This window comes from Carassius auratus, chromosome 3, assembly GCF_003368295.1.
Source record: "Carassius auratus strain Wakin chromosome 3, ASM336829v1, whole genome shotgun sequence".
NCBI classification, from domain to species: Eukaryota; Metazoa; Chordata; class Actinopteri; order Cypriniformes; family Cyprinidae; genus Carassius; species Carassius auratus.
This window is the reverse complement of record NC_039245.1, coordinates 16,855,226-16,872,393: the sequence shown is the minus strand read 5'-3', so window position 1 is coordinate 16,872,393 and position 17,168 is coordinate 16,855,226. Positions and strand designations below refer to the sequence as shown.

The window sequence follows — 17,168 nt, the reverse complement described above, 5'->3', positions numbered from 1 at the left end:
GGTTTTCACAATAATTGTTTTGTAGCTTAACTGAGATGTGTAGACGGCCAATTGAGGCCCAAAACATGCTAATTAAATAATCAAACGAACATAGGAAGCCTTCTGTCCACACCGAATAATGAAGAGGATTTTATTCAATGTTATTCAGTGATTGATCATTTTGTGATTTATCAATTGTTTTGATGTTAATCACTGATTAATGTCACACGGATAGTTCCTGAATGCTGATTGGCATTTCACTCATTTTAAAACACATGATATACTAAAACACGTAAGGAATAATTGACGACGATCCGTTGCATTATAAGAAAAATAATGCAGACCTGAGGTGGTGATGCGGTCACGACACATCGGGTGTGCATTATTTTCTGAATTCTGCAGTGTCATTTTCACACAAAACAACCGGGCTGGTTTGATCTCACAATCACTCACCTGCAAAGACGTCCATCTGTAGGTCAAAGTGAACAGGGCATGAATCAAAGCAGGAAAGGCCATTTCTTATCTGACTGGACGGCCAGCATAGGGGAAACCAATGACTCACTTGTTGTGTTCCTGTGATCCATCAGTATTTAGTCAGCATGTATGCATTGTATATTTGAACATCTGGTTTCACGATTTGCTTTAGGCTCAAGTGCAAAAGTGAGCCCAAGTAGGTGGTTTATGGCACAAATGCATTATTGTTTGAGGAGACGCCCTTTGACAGCAGCAGCAGCATCATAATCATCATAGACGCCCATTCTAGATTAAATGTATTAGTTTATAGGGTATAGTTGGTGTATCTTCAGTTCAATCAATCAATCAATCACCTTTATTTATATAGTGCTTTAAACAAAATACATTGCGCCAAAGCACTGAACAACATTCATTTGGAAAACAGTGTCTCAATAATGCAAAAAAAAAAAAAGGTTACACTCTAATGCTTTAGTGAAATGTCAATATTGAGGTCAATATTGTTATAATTTGTTATTTAATTTTATTTAATTTTATTTAATTTTCCTTGATCATGAATTGTATTATTAAATAATCTTTGAGTTATGTGAAAGGCACTATGTAAATCTGTTGTATAGGACTTGATGTTGATATCCCTTAATGCATAATTGAGGCTCCGATGAGACTCCGTGGGATGGTCGATTGAATGATGGCATCCTTTGGGTTGTCAAGTGGGCGCCCTCATTCCTTAGTATTTCGCTGATAGGCCCACGACACCTCCAGAGGGTTTAGCAGTGAATCCCAGCATCCCAGGTTCACTCCCTAGGTGCCATCAACTCACTTGAAGACCCAGGCGGAGTCTTTTCTCCTCACCCATAGCCACTGGCTTCCCGGTGGGTCTTTCCTCGCACTCCCATCTCCCTGAGTAGCCTGGATGTTGAGGTGGCTACGAACCCTCAGCAGCCTACTTCCAATGGCCGTAATTTCACATTCCAACCTTGTTGTTGCGCATTGGATGCAATTTCAGCGTACCTCAACCTTTTCCATTCATAGGCCTCCTCCACTGCACCCTCCCAGGGCATGGTGAGCTAGATAATGTAGACAAGCTTGAGCAAAGCTGATCACAGAACAAGGTCTGGGCCCAGGTTGGTGGCTTTGATTTCAGCTGGGAAGCAGAGTTTCTTGCTCAAGTCTGCCAGCAGCTTCCAGTCCCGTGCTCTGCCCAGCTGACCAGAGTCTGATCTTATGGTGGTGAGGTTGGCTTGACCCTCACCCTCCCTAACAAATGGTGTTGGCTGCCACTGGGGTGATAGGGGAGGAAGGACTTTCCAACACTGCTGCAAGACACTTTAGCACCTGGTTGTGCCGCCAGGTGTAACAGCCTTGAGTGAGGCTGGTCTTGCATCCCACTAAGATGTGCTTTAGTGTTGCTAGACTCGGGCATAAAGGGCACGTGGGGTCTTTGGCATGCCATTGTCTTAGATTTGCGGGAGAAGGTAGGACATCGTAGGCAGCCCTGATGGTAAAGCTTGCCCTGAATGCCTCCATCTCCCACAGCTCTTTCCAGGAGATCTTCCTCTTCTCCACTCCTTCCCATGCCATCCACTGCCCTTGCTTTGCCTGAGCCACAGCTTGGGTGCACCTTCTTGCTTCCTCCTCCTGACATACCTCCTGGACCACCATCTTGCATTTCTGAGATGGAGAGGCCTTGCTGCACACTGGTGTACTGTCCCCAAGTCCAAGACCACTCCTCCCCTCCTGCACTCGCCCCACGATGTCTTTGTGTCTGAGTGCTGCCTTTGGCTGCTCCGTTGCAGCCAGCTGCGTCCATTTCCTCCCGGTGGCCAAGATGGGGGCAGCTTGGGCTACAAATGGATCGTTAGAAATCCAGTAGCATCATTTCCAGTCTGACTTTGGCACACTTGTACTGCTCTATCAGACTGGGAATGGGCATGTGTAGCATCCCTTTGCCGTAAAGTCTTCTCCAGGCCACTGGCTACCTCCTTCCTAAGCTGCTCCACTTGCTCTTTGTCTTTAAGGGAGGCATTATACCACCGACCTAGGCTTCTCGGAGACAGTTGTGGTGGGTTCCTCACCAATTTGGAAGCGGTGGTCTGACAGCTTCCCATTGATGATAGAGATGCTTCTGGACTTGCTTGGCTTGATCTTCATGCGAGCCCTCTCAATGTTTTCCATTTCGTAAATAATACAATTAATAATAATAATAATAATAATTAGAATAATAATGTATTTTTCTTCAAATCAATCAATCAATCAATCAATCAACCCACAAAGTGACTCAACTGGACATTATGGAATGCTAAATCTGGCAAAATAATAAATAAATATACATAGGCAATATCAGAAATGTATTAATCAAAAGTAAATTGGATCTGTTTTGTTGACTTCAAGGTATAAAGCAAGTTTTGTATCATAATAGTACAAACTGATTTTTATTGGGGAGCATAAGCATAGAGAAGTGAAAAAAATATCTTGGCGGTTCATGGTTTTCATCAGGTCCTGAGTGCTGAAAAGCTCTGGCAGCAGATGAGGAATGGAGAGGCCACACGACATATTTAAGGGACAGACGGGATGAATGACTAAGAGAGAACAAGAATAAGAGAGAGAAAGAGAGAGATTTCATAGCTTTGCTGAGAAGAGCCAGGCTGTGAAACTCAGACCGAGCTTCATCAGATCCACTGGGGCATGTGTACAAACAACTGCTGAAAAGAAAATCTGAATATTGTTATGAAATGTGTTTGAGCGCTATCACAATAAATAAAAATCTAACAATCTCATGGATAGCTTGGGTGTTTCTCCTCGATAGCGATGAGATTGTTAACTGAATGGATAATTTCATACGTGTCTCCCATCAGATGATTCAAACTGTGGCAAGATTTGAGTCTCTAAAGTTACAGATCTGAAAATGAAGTTCTTAATATTTTTTTTTTCATGGATTGTAGCATTAAAGCAACTTTTCATTCTGTAAAAGGTGTAAATAAGTGTTCCTGTAGCTCAATTGGTAGAGCACTGCGTTATCAAGCGCAAGGTTGGGGCTTTGATTCCCCGGGAATCCATGATAGGTAAAAATGTATAGCCTGAATGAACTGTAAGTCGCTTTGGATAAAAGTGTCTGCTATAAAGTGCATACATTTAAATTGTAATAATAATAATAATAATAATGTTTTTATTTATATAAATTATTTGATTATTTATAGCAGATTTCACTTATCCCAAAAACGCTTTACACAACAACAATAATTAATTTAATTTAAATTAATATGTAATTTAATTTAGCTACTAATGGTGCACTAAGATACAAAAGTGTCACTTTGTGAATATAGGCAGTGAATTCCTTAACAATATATGAATGATTGTCTCAGTTTTAGAAGAAACCTGAGTCTGCTTTGTTATTTTATCTATATCTGAGATATCTATAACTGAGATGTTAAGTGTTCTGAGCTAAGAAAGCTCAACATTGGAGGCCTTTAATGACATTAAACCAGGAGAAAATGTCCAAGAAACAAATATTCACTAACTGACTCGACTGGACTTCTCATGGTTAAATTGAGACTCGAGATGAATGAAGCTACGACATGAACAGCTAGCATTAACTGAAGCTTCAGCACTATCAGAAACAGAATTACCCAGCATGCTCTCTGTCTGTGGGTTTGTTCAGCGCTCCTCTTCTGCCTGGGTTTGTTTCTGTGGTGTTTATGGAAGGCCAGGGATCAGATGGCTGTGGCTCACCGTCTGCGTTCACACTCGCGGTCGAGTGGCTTTATATTCAGTGTGTTTATGAAACGGCTGTATAGTGTGTGTGTGTATGAGTTTATAGAGTGCTCAAACTGTGTGTGTGTGTGTTTATTGAACACGCATATGCCATGTGTGTGGCTGTCTGCTGCTGTTTGTTTTGGGTTGAGCTCAGAGACGGTGGCAGAGACGGTTGGATACCTATAGAAACCTGAGGTTTAGTGTCTCCTTACTGGGTAATGTTTGCAAACGTCTGTTGGAAATACTACACTATCATAAGAAACAAAAATCAGACAGTGTCTTGGCTCTCAGTTGTTTCTCTTTGAGATTCTGTGGAGATTAAATAGACACTTTTGGTTTAAGGTCTCCTGCTTCTTAGATTTTTTATTTTTTTTTCCAACAGAAAAAAAAACCTTTTACATTTAAAATGTGTCAAATGTTTCAAACTCTGGACAGATTTTCCAAGATATCAAAGTCAGAAATCTGAGCAGGAATATTTATTTATTTATATTTTATTTATTTTTTTACTTAATTTTTTTATTACGTTTTATTTTATTTTTTTATCATTTTATTTATTTATTTTTTTTGGTGTTGGTGAAGCATCCTTCTGTTATTTATTACAACTATTCTTGATTCATTTATTTTATATTTTTATAAATTAAATGTTAATTTTAATTTTAGGAATGTTTAGAGGTGATGTTTAGTAATGGTGAGGTATTAGAAACAAAATTATAAATATATATAATAATAAAACACACATATATTTATTTATTTTATTTAGTGTACTGTCTAAAATGTTAGTTTTATCTATTATGAATTTTTCATATTTGGGAAAATACTTCACAATTTAATCAAAATGTTATATTTAACGCTGGTTAATTTGGTTAGATCACTCGCTATTGAAAAATGTGATTTTAGTGAGGTTTCCCTGAGGATTCGGGTGATGTCTAATGGTCATCATTGTGAGCTAAAGACGAGTGTTTGGGTTGAATCTGTCAGTGCTGGCTGTTCCTCGCACCTCAGTGTCCATCTCTCCTCTCAAATAACCTCCAGAGTTTGGAAAGTCTGCTAGCACTCCTGTCCGTGGCGTGTTCGCCGTTCGGCTCACTGACCTGTGCAGGTATCGCCACCAACTCGCCATTCGTTGGCTGATTTTAAAGGCCTCAGTGATATTTTAAGCAGAAGCGTTTTCATAGTCCCCTGCCTGGCTCAGAGTGTTTGATGGCTTTGCCTGGTACCAGCGGCTCTGTCAGTCAAAGCTGGCAGCCTGAGCGTTAAAACAGATGTGTGTGTGATTGCTGGAATACAGTCACTGGATTGTACAGAAGGATTATGACTGGAAAATTCAATCTCTCATAAAGTCTGATTTCTGCCCTTTATAAATCAAAGCCTGTAGTGCACAGAGGATGAAGGACACTGCTGATTTAAAATAGAGACTGAAGAGATGGAAATATATATAGAGGCTGTTTTATTTGCAGAGTTTCATGCACACAGACTTCAGAACAATAGTCTGGCCACAGCTTTTAACATGCTTCAATGACAGCAAGACTCTTTAAATTTCATCCATACATACTAGTGGCTGATGTACTCGATATTTGGCATTTTAAAAAAGTCTTGTAAGCAGACCTTTATTTTGAAAGCAATATCTTGTAATATATAATTAAACGATTATAAATAAATAGCTCTTTTATAACAAGCCTACTCTACATCAGTGGCAAATTCTTTAAATATGAACAAATTATTTGCAGGCTGTGAGTCAGAAGCACCAGACTGTCCTTGTCCTCCGCAACATGCGCTGCACACATCTGAATATGACATGGGTTGAACTGTTCTAGAACAGTATTGTAAATACAACTTAACCACTGATTTCTAGTTGTGTCCTCTTTTGGAAGACCAAACACAGAAGTTTTATTTTCACAATGAAACCGTTTCTCTACAACATGACGGCCGTGGCAACAGTGAGAATAAAGTTACGAATCCATGAGTTTCTGTAAGAATATCCATATTTCAAATGTAATAAAAATATTTCTCTCACTTCCGCTGACTGAAGTAGTTTAACAATCAAGTGTTAATAAATTGTTCTCTAACATTGATCTTCAATGTTTGTGGGTTCAAACTAAAACAACCTAAAAAATCTCTAAAAAGAAAAGAAAAAAAAGTCAATAAAAATAAAGCAATTTCTTTAGAAGTTAAAAAAATATATATTATTAATGATCAGAGAACTGCATTTACTTGAAGTAGAAATCTTTTTTAACATGACAGAATTATAAATATCACTTTTTTTTCCAGCATAAGTGTGTTTGTACTTCAGGACTGTAGCCTTGAGTCTAGTTTATAAGAGTCCAAATCTAAACTTTGGAGGTTGCTCTTGAGTAATTTGTCTTCCTGCCTTATCCCTCTGTTAGACCAAATGGGCTGAGAAGCTGCAGGTCAAGCACAGGGTCGTCCCGTGGCACCAAACATCCCGAAGCGCTGGCTGCAGATTTCAGAGCTTTCATTCCTGAGGGAGTTCAGGTTGCAGCGCATACCGGGCTGTCAGGAGAGGAGAGAAGAGGTGAGCTGAGGAGATGAGAGGAGAGGAGAGGAGAAGAGAGGGGAGGAGAGGAGAGAACACGAGAGGAGAGGTGAGGAGAGGAGAGGAGAGGACAGGTGAGGAGAGGGGAGGAGAGGAGAGGAGAGGAGAGAACACGAGAGGAGAGGTGAGGAGAGGAGAGGAGAGGACAGGTGAGGAGAGATGAGGAGAGGAGAGCAGAGGAGAGGAGAAGTGAGGAGAGGAGAGGAAAGGAAAGGAAAGGATAGGATAGGTGGGGAGAGGTGAGCTGAGGAGAGAACAGGAGAGGAGAGGACAGGTGAGGAGAGATGAGGAGAGGACAGGAGAGGACAGGTGAGGCAGCGAGATATGGGGACCTCTAAAAACCCAAGATTTTTCTAAATGGGAAAAAGAAGAAATTGAAACTCTGCATACACAAATTTGTAAAAATATTCTAAAAGTAAACAGATCAACGCCAAACAACTCGTGCAGAGCTGAATTAGGACAATACCCCTTATTGATCAGTATCCAAAAAGAGCGGTGAAGTTCTACCAGCACCTGAAGCGCAGCGAGCCGAGCTCATACCAGGCTGAAGCCCTGCGGTGTCAGGAGCAGAACCTGCAGAGGAGCGCTCTCTCACAGCTGATGCTCAAACTACAGCCAGACCAGCACAGCACCATCCGACCAAACCACATTATCCAGTTACAAAAACAGAATTACATCACCTACTGGAAACATGCTACTAAATCACAGAAGAAGTTGGAGCTGTACTTAGATCTGAAGAAAGATTATAAACCAGCAGAATACCTGAGCTGTGTAAAAGATCCCAAATTAAGAAAAACACTTACAAAATACAGACTGAGCGATCACTGTCTGGCTGTAGAGAGAGGACGACACAGACAGAGATGGCAGCCGAGAGAGCAGAGAGTGTGTTCACTGTGCTCTCAGAGAGAGCTGGAGACAGAGGAACACTTCTTACTACACTGTGATTACTATCAGAACATAAGAGCTGCATTTTTCCACACATTCCAACAAATTAAACCAAATTTTATGGCATTACCAAATACAGAAAAATTAAATCACATTTTAGGAGAAAATTCCAAAATGATCACAACAGCAGCAAGATATGTATCAGCCTGTCACAAACTAAGACAGTCAGCCAGTGGACAAAACTGAAGCAAGAGCATTTCTTACATGTACTGTATTTATTTTATTTTATTTTTATTTTTTTGTTATTTGTTGTTGTCTTTTACTTGTTTCTCGTTTGAAGAATTTGAGATGAGGAGAGAATACAAGAGGAGAGGTGAGGAAAGGATAGGATAGGAGAGGTGAGCTGAGGAGAGGAGAGAACAGGAGAGGAGAGGAGAGGAGAGGTGAGGAGAGGTAAGATGATATGAGGAGAGAATACAAGAGGAGCGGAGAGGAGAGGTGAGGTTAGGAGAGGAGAGGAGAGGTGAGGAAAGGATAGGATAGGATAGGGGAGGATAGGAGAGAACAGGTGAGGAGAGGATAGGATAGGAGAGGAGAGGTGAGCTGAGGAGAGGATAGAACAGGAGAGGAAAGGAGAGGAGAGGACAGGACAGGTGAGGAGAAGAGAGGAGAGGACAGGAGAGGTGAGGTGAGGAGAAGAAGAGAGGAGAGGAGAGAATACGAGAGGAGAGGTGAGTAGAGGAGAGGAGAGGAGAGAATACAAGAGGAGAGGTGAGGAGAGGAAATGATAGGATAGAATAGGATAGGAGAGGTGAGCTGAGGAGAAGAGAGGAGAGGAGAGGGGAGGACAGGTGAGGAGAGATGAGGTGAGGAGAGGAGAGGAGAGGTAAGATGAGATGAGGAGAGGAGAGAATACAAGAGGAGCAGAGAGGAGAGGAGAGGTAAGGTAAGGAAAGGATAGGATAGGAGAGGAGAGGTGAGGAGAGGAGAGAACAGGAGAGGAGAGGAGAGGTGAGCTGAGGAGAGGAGAGAACAGCAGAGGAGAGGAGAGGACAGGTGAGGAGAAGAGAGGAGAGGGCAGGAGAGGTGAGGAGAGGAGAGGAGAGGACAGGTGAGGAGAGATGAGGAGAGAATACAAGAGGAGAGGTGAGGAGAGGAAAGGATAGGAGAGGTGAGCTGAGGAGAGGAGAGGAGAGGAGAGGAGAGGACAGGTGAGGAGAGATGAGGACAGGAGAGGTGAGGTGAGGAGAGGAGAGGAGAGAATACAAGAGGAGCGGAGAGGAGAGGTGAGGTGAGGAGAGGAGAGAACAGGAGAGGTGAGGATAGGATAGGATAGGATAGGAGAGGAGAGGTGAGCTGAGGAGAGGAGAGAACAGGAGAGGTGAGGAGAGGATAGGAGAGGTGAGCTGAGGAGAGAACAGGAGAGGAAAGGAGAGGAGAGGACAGGTGAGGAGAAGAGAGGAGAGGACAGGAGAGGTGAGGAGAAGAGAGGAGAGGTAAGATGAGGTGAGGAGAGGTGAGGAGAGGAAATGATAGGATAGGATAGGATAGGAGAGGTGAGCTGAGGAGAGGAGAGAACAGGAGAGGAGAGGACAGGTGAGGAGAGATGAGGTGAGGAGAGGACAGGAGAGGTGAGGAGAGGTAAGATGAGATGAGGAGAGGAGAGAATACAAGAGGAGCGGAGAGGTGAGGAGAGGTTAGGAGAGGTAAGGAAAGGATAGGATAGGAGAGGTGAGGAGAGGAGAGAACAGGAGAGGTGAGGAGAGGATATGAGAGGAGAGGTGAGCTGAGGAGAGGAGAGAACAGGAGAGGAGAGGACAGGTGAGGAGAAGACAGGAGAGGACATGAGAGGTGAGGTGAGGAGAGGAGAGGAGAGGTAAGATGAGGTGATGAGACGAGGAGAGAATACGAGAGGAGAGGAGAGGAGAGGTGAGGTGAGAGGAGCTGAAAGGAGAGGAGAGGAGAGGACAGGTGAGGAGAAGAGAGGAGAGGTGAGGTGAGTAGAAGACAGGAGAGGAGAGGTAAGATGAGGTGAGGAGAGGAGAGAATACGAGAGGAGAGGAGAGGAGAGGAGAGGTGAGGTGAGGAGAGGTGAGGTGAGGAGAGGTGAGGTGAGAGGAGAGGTGAGGAGAGCAGAGGAGAGGTGAGATGAGGAGAGGTGAGGTGAGGTGAGGTGAGGTGAGATGAGGAGAGGAGAGCAGAGGTGAGGTGAGGTGAGGAGAGGTAAGGTGAGGAGAGAACAGGAGAGAACAGGAGAGGAGCAGAGAGGAGAGGTGAGGTGAGGAGAGGTCACTGTTATCTCACGTTTAACACGTTTAGACTCATTTGGCTCTTTTCATTTCTAATAAGGCATTTTAGCTGAAAGCTGAGGGTCAAATGATGCCTAAAATAACCTAGAATAGATCTCATTTGAGTCTCCTGATGAGAATTCCTGCATCCTAAGCGAGTGTCATTTATCCCCTCTCTTCACGTGTGTATATTTCTTGCTGTGGTTTGCGCTTAGCATTTTTGGCAGCGGGGCCAAAGCTATCATTCCCATTAAGCATAATTTGTCTGGTATCCCTGAACTTCAGTCTCACAATGGGACGAGAGAGAGAGAGAGAGAGAGAGAGAGAGAGAGAGAGAGAGGGAGGGAGGGAGGGAGGGAGGCAGGCATTCTTCTGGTTGTCTTGTGGAGATGTTGGGCTCCATGCTGCTCTGTGTGTGTGTGTGTGTGTGTGTGTGTGTGTGTGTCAGACAGCAACACTTAGGCTTGATGGGAACTCCTGCAGGACACACTCTATGTTTGTGTGTGTTTTAAGGGGGGGTGTAGGATAGGAGAGGTGAGCTGGGGAGAGGAGAGAAGAGGAGAGGACAGGTGAGGAGAGATGAGGAGAGAATACAAGAGGAGAGGTGAGGAGAGGAAAGGATAGGAGAGGTGAGGAGAGGAGAGAACAGGAGAGGAGAGGACAGGTGAGGAGAGGACAGGAGAGGAGAGGTGAAGATAGGAGAGGAGAGGACAGGTGAGGAGAGGAGAGGAGAGGACAGGTGAGCTGAGGAGAGGAGAGGAGAGAACAGGAGAGGAGAGGAGAGGACAGGTGAGGAGAGATGAGGTGAGGAGAGGACAGGAGAGGTGAGGATAGGAGAGGAGAGGAGAGGACAGGAGAAGTGAGGAGAGGAGAGGTGAGACTAGGAGAGAACAGGAGAGGAGATGTGAGGAGAGGAGAGGAGAGGACAGGTGAGGAGAGATGAGGAGAGCAGAGGAGAGGAGAAGTGAGGAGAGGAGAGGAAAGGAAAGGAAAGGATAGGATAGGAGGGGAGAGGTGAGCTGAGGAGAGAACAGGAGAGGAGAGGACAGGTGAGGAGAGATGAGGAGAGGACAGGAGAGGACAGGTGAGGAGAGATGAGGAGAGAATACAAGAGGAGAGGTGAGCAAAGGATAGGATAGGAGAGGTGAGCTGAGGAGAGGAGAGGAGAGAACAGGAGAGGAGAGGAGAGGAGAGGTGAGGAGAGGTAAGGTGATATGAGGAGAGAATACAAGAGGAGCGGAGAGGAGAGGTGAGGTTAGGAGAGGAGAGGAGAGGTGAGGAAAGGATAGGATAGGATAGGGGAGGATAGGAGAGAACAGGTGAGGAGAGGATAGGATAGGAGAGGAGAGGTGAGCTGAGGAGAGGATAGAACAGGAGAGGAAAGGAGAGGAGAGGACAGGACAGGTGAGGAGAAGAGAGGAGAGGACAGGAGAGGTGAGGTGAGGAGAAGAAGAGAGGAGAGGAGAGAATACGAGAGGAGAGGTGAGTAGAGGAGAGGAGAGGAGAGAATACAAGAGGAGAGGTGAGGAGAGGAAATGATAGGATAGAATAGGATAGGAGAGGTGAGCTGAGGAGAAGAGAGGAGAGGAGAGGGAGGACAGGTGAGGAGAGATGAGGTGAGGAGAGGAGAGGAGAGGAGAGGAGAGGTAAGATGAGATGAGGAGAGGAGAGAATACAAGAGGAGCAGAGAGGAGAGGAGAGGTAAGGTAAGGAAAGGATAGGATAGGAGAGGTGAGGAGAGGAGAGAACAGGAGAGGAGAGGAGAGGTGAGCTGAGGAGAGGTGAGCTGAGGAGAGGAGAGAACAGCAGAGGAGAGGAGAGGACAGGTGAGGAGAAGAGAGGAGAGGAGAGGGCAGGAGAGGTGAGGAGAGGAGAGGAGAGGACAGGTGAGGAGAGATGAGGAGAGAATACAAGAGGAGAGGTGAGGAGAGGAAAGGATAGGAGAGGTGAGCTGAGGAGAGGAGAGGAGAGGACAGGTGAGGAGAGATGAGGACAGGAGAGGTGAGGTGAGGAGAGGAGAGGAGAGAATACAAGAGGAGCGGAGAGGAGAGGTGAGGTGAGGAGAGGAGAGAACAGGAGAGGTGAGGATAGGATAGGATAGGAGAGGAGAGGTGAGCTGAGGAGAGGAGAGGAGAGAACAGGAGAGGTGAGGAGAGGATAGGAGAGGTGAGCTGAGGAGAGAACAGGAGAGGAAAGGAGAGGAGAGGACAGGTGAGGAGAAGAGAGGAGAGGACAGGAGAGGTGAGGAGAAGAGAGGAGAGGTAAGATGAGGTGAGGAGAGGAGAGAATACGAGAGGAGAGGTGAGGAGAGGAAATGATAGGATAGGATAGGATAGGAGAGGTGAGCTGAGGAGAGGAGAGGACAGGTGAGGAGAGGACAGGAGAGGTGAGGAGAGGTAAGATGAGATGAGGAGAGGAGAGAATACAAGAGGAGCGGAGAGGTGAGGAGAGGTTAGGAGAGGTAAGGAAAGGATAGGATAGGAGAGGTGAGGAGAGGAGAGAACAGGAGAGGTGAGGAGAGGATATGAGAGGAGAGGTGAGCTGAGGAGAGGAGAGAACAGGAGAGGAGAGGACAGGTGAGGAGAAGACAGGAGAGGACATGAGAGGTGAGGTGAGGAGAGGAGAGGAGAGGTAAGATGAGGTGATGAGACGAGGAGAGAATACGAGAGGAGAGGAGAGGAGAGGACAGGTGAGGAGAAGAGAGGAGAGGTGAGGTGAGTAGAAGACAGGAGAGGAGAGGTAAGATGAGGTGAGGAGAGGAGAGAATACGAGAGGAGAGGAGAGGAGAGGAGAGGAGAGGTGAGGAGAGGTGAGGTGAGAGGAGAGGTGAGGAGAGCAGGGGAGAGGTGAGGAGAGGTGAGATGAGGAGAGGAGAGGTGAGGTGAGGTGAGGTGAGATGTGGAGAGGAGAGCAGAGGTGAGGTGAGGTGAGGAGAGGTAAGGTGAGGAGAGAACAGGAGAGGAGCAGAGAGGAGAGGTGAGGTGAGGAGAGGTCACTGTTATCTCACGTTTAACACGTTTAGACTCATTTGGCTCTTTTCATTTCTAATAAGGCATTTTAGCTGAAAGCTGAGGGTCAAATGATGCCTAAAATAACCTAGAATAGATCTCATTTGAGTCTCCTGATGAGAATTCCTGCATCCTAAGCGAGTGTCATTTATCCCCTCTCTTCACGTGTGTATATTTCTTGCTGTGGTTTGCGCTTAGCATTTTTGGCAGCGGGGCCAAAGCTATCATTCCCATTAAGCATAATTTGTCTGGTATCCCTGAACTTCAGTCTCACAATGGGACGAGAGAGAGAGAGAGAGAGAGAGAGAGAGAGAGAGAGAGAGAGAGAGGGAGGGAGGGAGGGAGGGAGGCAGGCATTCTTCTGGTTGTCTTGTGGAGATGTTGGGCTCCATGCTGCTCTGTGTGTGTGTGTGTGTGTTTGTGTGTGTCAGACAGCAACACTTAGGCTTGATGGGAACTCCTGCAGGACACACTCTATGTTTGTGTGTGTTTTAAGGGGGAGGTAGGCAACCTGAGAGTGACGTCCCGCTCTGTACAGCAGGATCAAGCGATCCTCCGGCCAGCCAGGCACCAGCCTTCCTGAGGGATTTACACAGCAGCCGTCAGCCTCAAGCTCGCTCTCATGCTGATCTTCTCCCTCCAGCTCTCTGTGTCTCTCAGCGGAGGAAAAACGTGTTTCTCAGAGGCTGCTGTTTCATGCCCGAGAGACTTAATTGAGTCATCTGTCATCTGTCACATGAAGAGCAGCTCAGATCAGTTAATGAGAAATGTCTTAGATCCTATTGAGATCTCTGACTTTTGGTCAAGTCAAGTCAAGTCACCTTTATTTGTATAGCGCTTTAAACAAAATACATTGCGTCAAAGCAATTGAACAACATTCATTAGGAAAACAGTGTGTCAATAATGCAAAATGATAGTTAAAGGCAGTTAATCATTGACTTCAGTGATGTCATCTCTTTTCAGTTTAAATAGTGTCTGTGCATTTATTTACAATCAAGTCAACGATATCGCTGTAGATGAAGTGATCCCAACTAAGCAACCCAGAGGCGATAATAGAGAAAAAAACTTCGGGAGAAACCAGGCTCAGTTGGGGGGCCAGTTCTCCTCTGACCAGACGAAACCAGTAGTTCAATTCCAGCCTGTAGCAAAGTCCTGGTCTCTTTCTAGGTGCGTAGCGTAGATGCCATTCTTCTAATGATGTAGCAAGTACATCGGTTGTTATGGGAAGTGTTCCCGGTTCCGGTTTACCTAATTAATGCGGTCTAAAAATCTTTTAAGCATATTAGTATGTTATGTGTAAGACAGGTTAAAGAGATGGGTCTTTAATCTAGATTTAAACTGCAAGAGTGTGTCTGCCTCCCGAACAATGTTAGGTAGGTTATTCCAGAGTTTAGGCGCCAAATAGGAAAAGGATCTGCTGCCCGCTGTTGATTTTGATATTCTAGATATTATCAAATTGCCTGAGTTTTGAGAATGTAGTGGACGTAGAGGATTATAATGTAAGAGGAGCTCATTCAAATACTGAGGTGCTAAACCATTCAGGGCTTTATAAGTAATAAGGAATATTTTAAAATCTATAAAATGTTTGATAGGGAGCCAGTGCAGTGTTGACAGGACCGGGCCAATATGGTCATACTTCCTGGTTCTAGTAAAACCTCTTGCTGCTGCATTTTGGACTAGCTGTAGTTTGTTTACTAAGCGTGCAGAACAACCACCCAATAAAGCATTACAATAATCTAACCTTGAGGTCATAAATGAATGGATTAGCATTTCTGCATTTGACACTGAGAGCATAGGCCGTAATTTAGATATATTTTTGAGATGAAAAAAATCAGTTTTACAAATGCTAGAAACGTGGCTTTCTAAGGAAAGGTTGCGATTAAATTACGCACCTAGATTCCTAACAGATGACGAAGAATTGACAAAGCAACCATCAAGTCTTAGACAGTGTTTTAGGTTATTACATGCAGAGTTTTTAGGTCCTATAATTAACACCTCTGTTTTTCCAGAATTAACAGTAAGAAACTACTCGTCATCCAGTTTTTTTATCGACTATGCATTCCATTAGTTTTTCAAATTGGTGTGTTTCACCAGGCCGCGATGAAATATAGAGTTGAGTATCATCAGCATAACAGTGAAAGCTAACACCATGTTTCCTGATGATATCTCCCAAGGGTAACATATAAAGCGTGAAGAGTAGCGGCCCTATTACTGAGCCTTGAGGTACTCCATACCACACTTGTGATCGATATGATACATCTTCATTCACTGCTACGAACTGATGGCGGTCATATAAGTACGATTTAAACCATGCTAATGCACTTCCATTAATGCCAACAAAGTGTTCAAGTCTATTGTTCAATTGTGTCAAACGCAGCACTAAGATCCAATAAAACTAAAAGAGAGATACAACCATGATCAGATGATAAGAGCAGATCATTTGTAACTCTAAGGAGAGCAGTCTCAGTACTATGATACGGTCTAAATCCTGACTGGAAATTCTCAAATACCATTTTTCTCTAAGAAGAAATATAATTGTGAGAATACCACCATTTCTAGTATCTTGGACAGAAAAGGGAGATTAGAGATTGGTCTATAATTATAAAGTTATAAATCTGAGCACAGTTTGTACCTTCCACAGGAAGTTTAAGTCAGTAGAAATAGCCATAGAAAGAAATTTCTGCTTCCTCTTTCGTCCCTGGAACACTTAATGCAGTCATGTCTTTATTTAATTATTTAATCTATTAAATTTGATTTTTATTATTATTTATTTATTTATAAACTTTTAATGTAATTGAGTAAGTTAAACATTTTTACATTTTGCATTTTCTAGGTAATTGAGGAGTTTGGACTAACCACATAAAATATTTTGTTTGTTTGTTTATTTATTTATTTATAAGTTTGAACCTTTAAAATTAATTATTTTATTTTAATTGAGTATAAACCTTCCAAAATAAGTTTGTCAAAATGTGAGCCAGTTTAAATCTGAAAGAAATCACACGAGATCTCTTTAATATCGCAAAAGTTTTTCCTATACAGAAGGGAGGTTAAATTGATACTCTTAAACTTACTATTTTTGTACATCGTTTACATTAATTTTATAACTCTGTACCCTTACTGTATGATAAATCTTTTAATTTCTAATTTTAAAGTCACAACTAAACTCCTAAGCAAATCTGAGCACAGTTTACGGGACAGTTGATATCTTATTTGTAACTTCGCAGGAGACACTTGTGAGATTACTTAAAGTGCTAAAGTGCTTTGTTGAAGCTATTAAATGGCTCTCTTTAGTGATTTTTTTTTCTACATTCTTCTTGTCTTCTCAGATGGGGCATATATAAGTTACATGTATGTCCCCTGGTGCCCCTGCACTGCTGTGGACTACCACACACACACACACACACACACACACACACACACATAAACAGTCCTCTTCTGCTACTCTTTATATGGTAATATGTGTCTTTGGAGAGAGAGAAACAGACAGACGTGAAAGAGGGAGCCTCTGTTTTCTAGGAACTTGACCCTTATCAAACGTGCACTACACTGTTATTGTGGTCTTGCTCAATTACCACAGCCCACATGAGCACATACACAAACACACACACACTACACCCGGAGGAGACGGGAAGCTTTAAGCTCATTCACTGTTTTATATTCAACCCAAAACCTACTTAATGCAAGCACACAAACACAACCGTTTCTGAATATGCACTGCATTCTCACTGCTATAACAGGCATTACTGTTTATTTGCGCACACTGATGTCTTCTGTGGCCTGCTGTCTTTTCCGATCGAGTGACTTACGAGAATCTTACTTGGTCAAAACTTGTTATAAGGTTTATGTCAATCATCTGAATAATAATAATAATAACACATCTAGCTTATTGACTAGAATTGAACTCTATCACCCCCTTGAGTCCCGGAGTTTAATGCGCTACATTAATGCGAGAAAACTGTAATGTACTGCAATTGTAACGTAGATGATGATACTTTAATATATAATATATATTTTTTTATGTAATTATTTTTTTATTTGAAATAAACTTTAACTATAATAAAATAGTATTCAGTTACAGTTTGTTGGTAATGCAACATTTTATATATATCCTATATAGTTTAACACCATATAATAAAATACAATAAAACTGAAATAAAATGTATAAAAACATATATAGACACACACATAATAAAAAAAAAGAAAAAAGAAAGAAAAGAAAAGTCAAATACA

At 43.3% G+C, this 17,168-nt stretch overlaps 1 protein-coding gene across 2 annotated transcripts in view; it reads left to right on the top strand.

Annotated features, from left to right (window-relative positions):
* The window catches only part of LOC113055768 (phosphatidylcholine transfer protein-like), a 52,529-nt gene that overhangs the window by 13,863 nt on the left and 21,498 nt on the right, over positions 1 to 17,168 (top strand). Inside the window, exons 3-4 of one of the 2 annotated variants that reach the window (XR_003277577.1) lie at positions 6,588 to 6,736; positions 13,435 to 13,642. The exons of the other annotated variant lie outside the window; for it this stretch is intronic. The gene's annotated coding sequence lies outside the window, so the exon portion shown is untranslated. Of the gene's footprint in view, positions 1 to 6,587; positions 6,737 to 13,434; positions 13,643 to 17,168 lie in introns of those variants that run through there. 2 annotated transcript variants of the gene reach the window in all.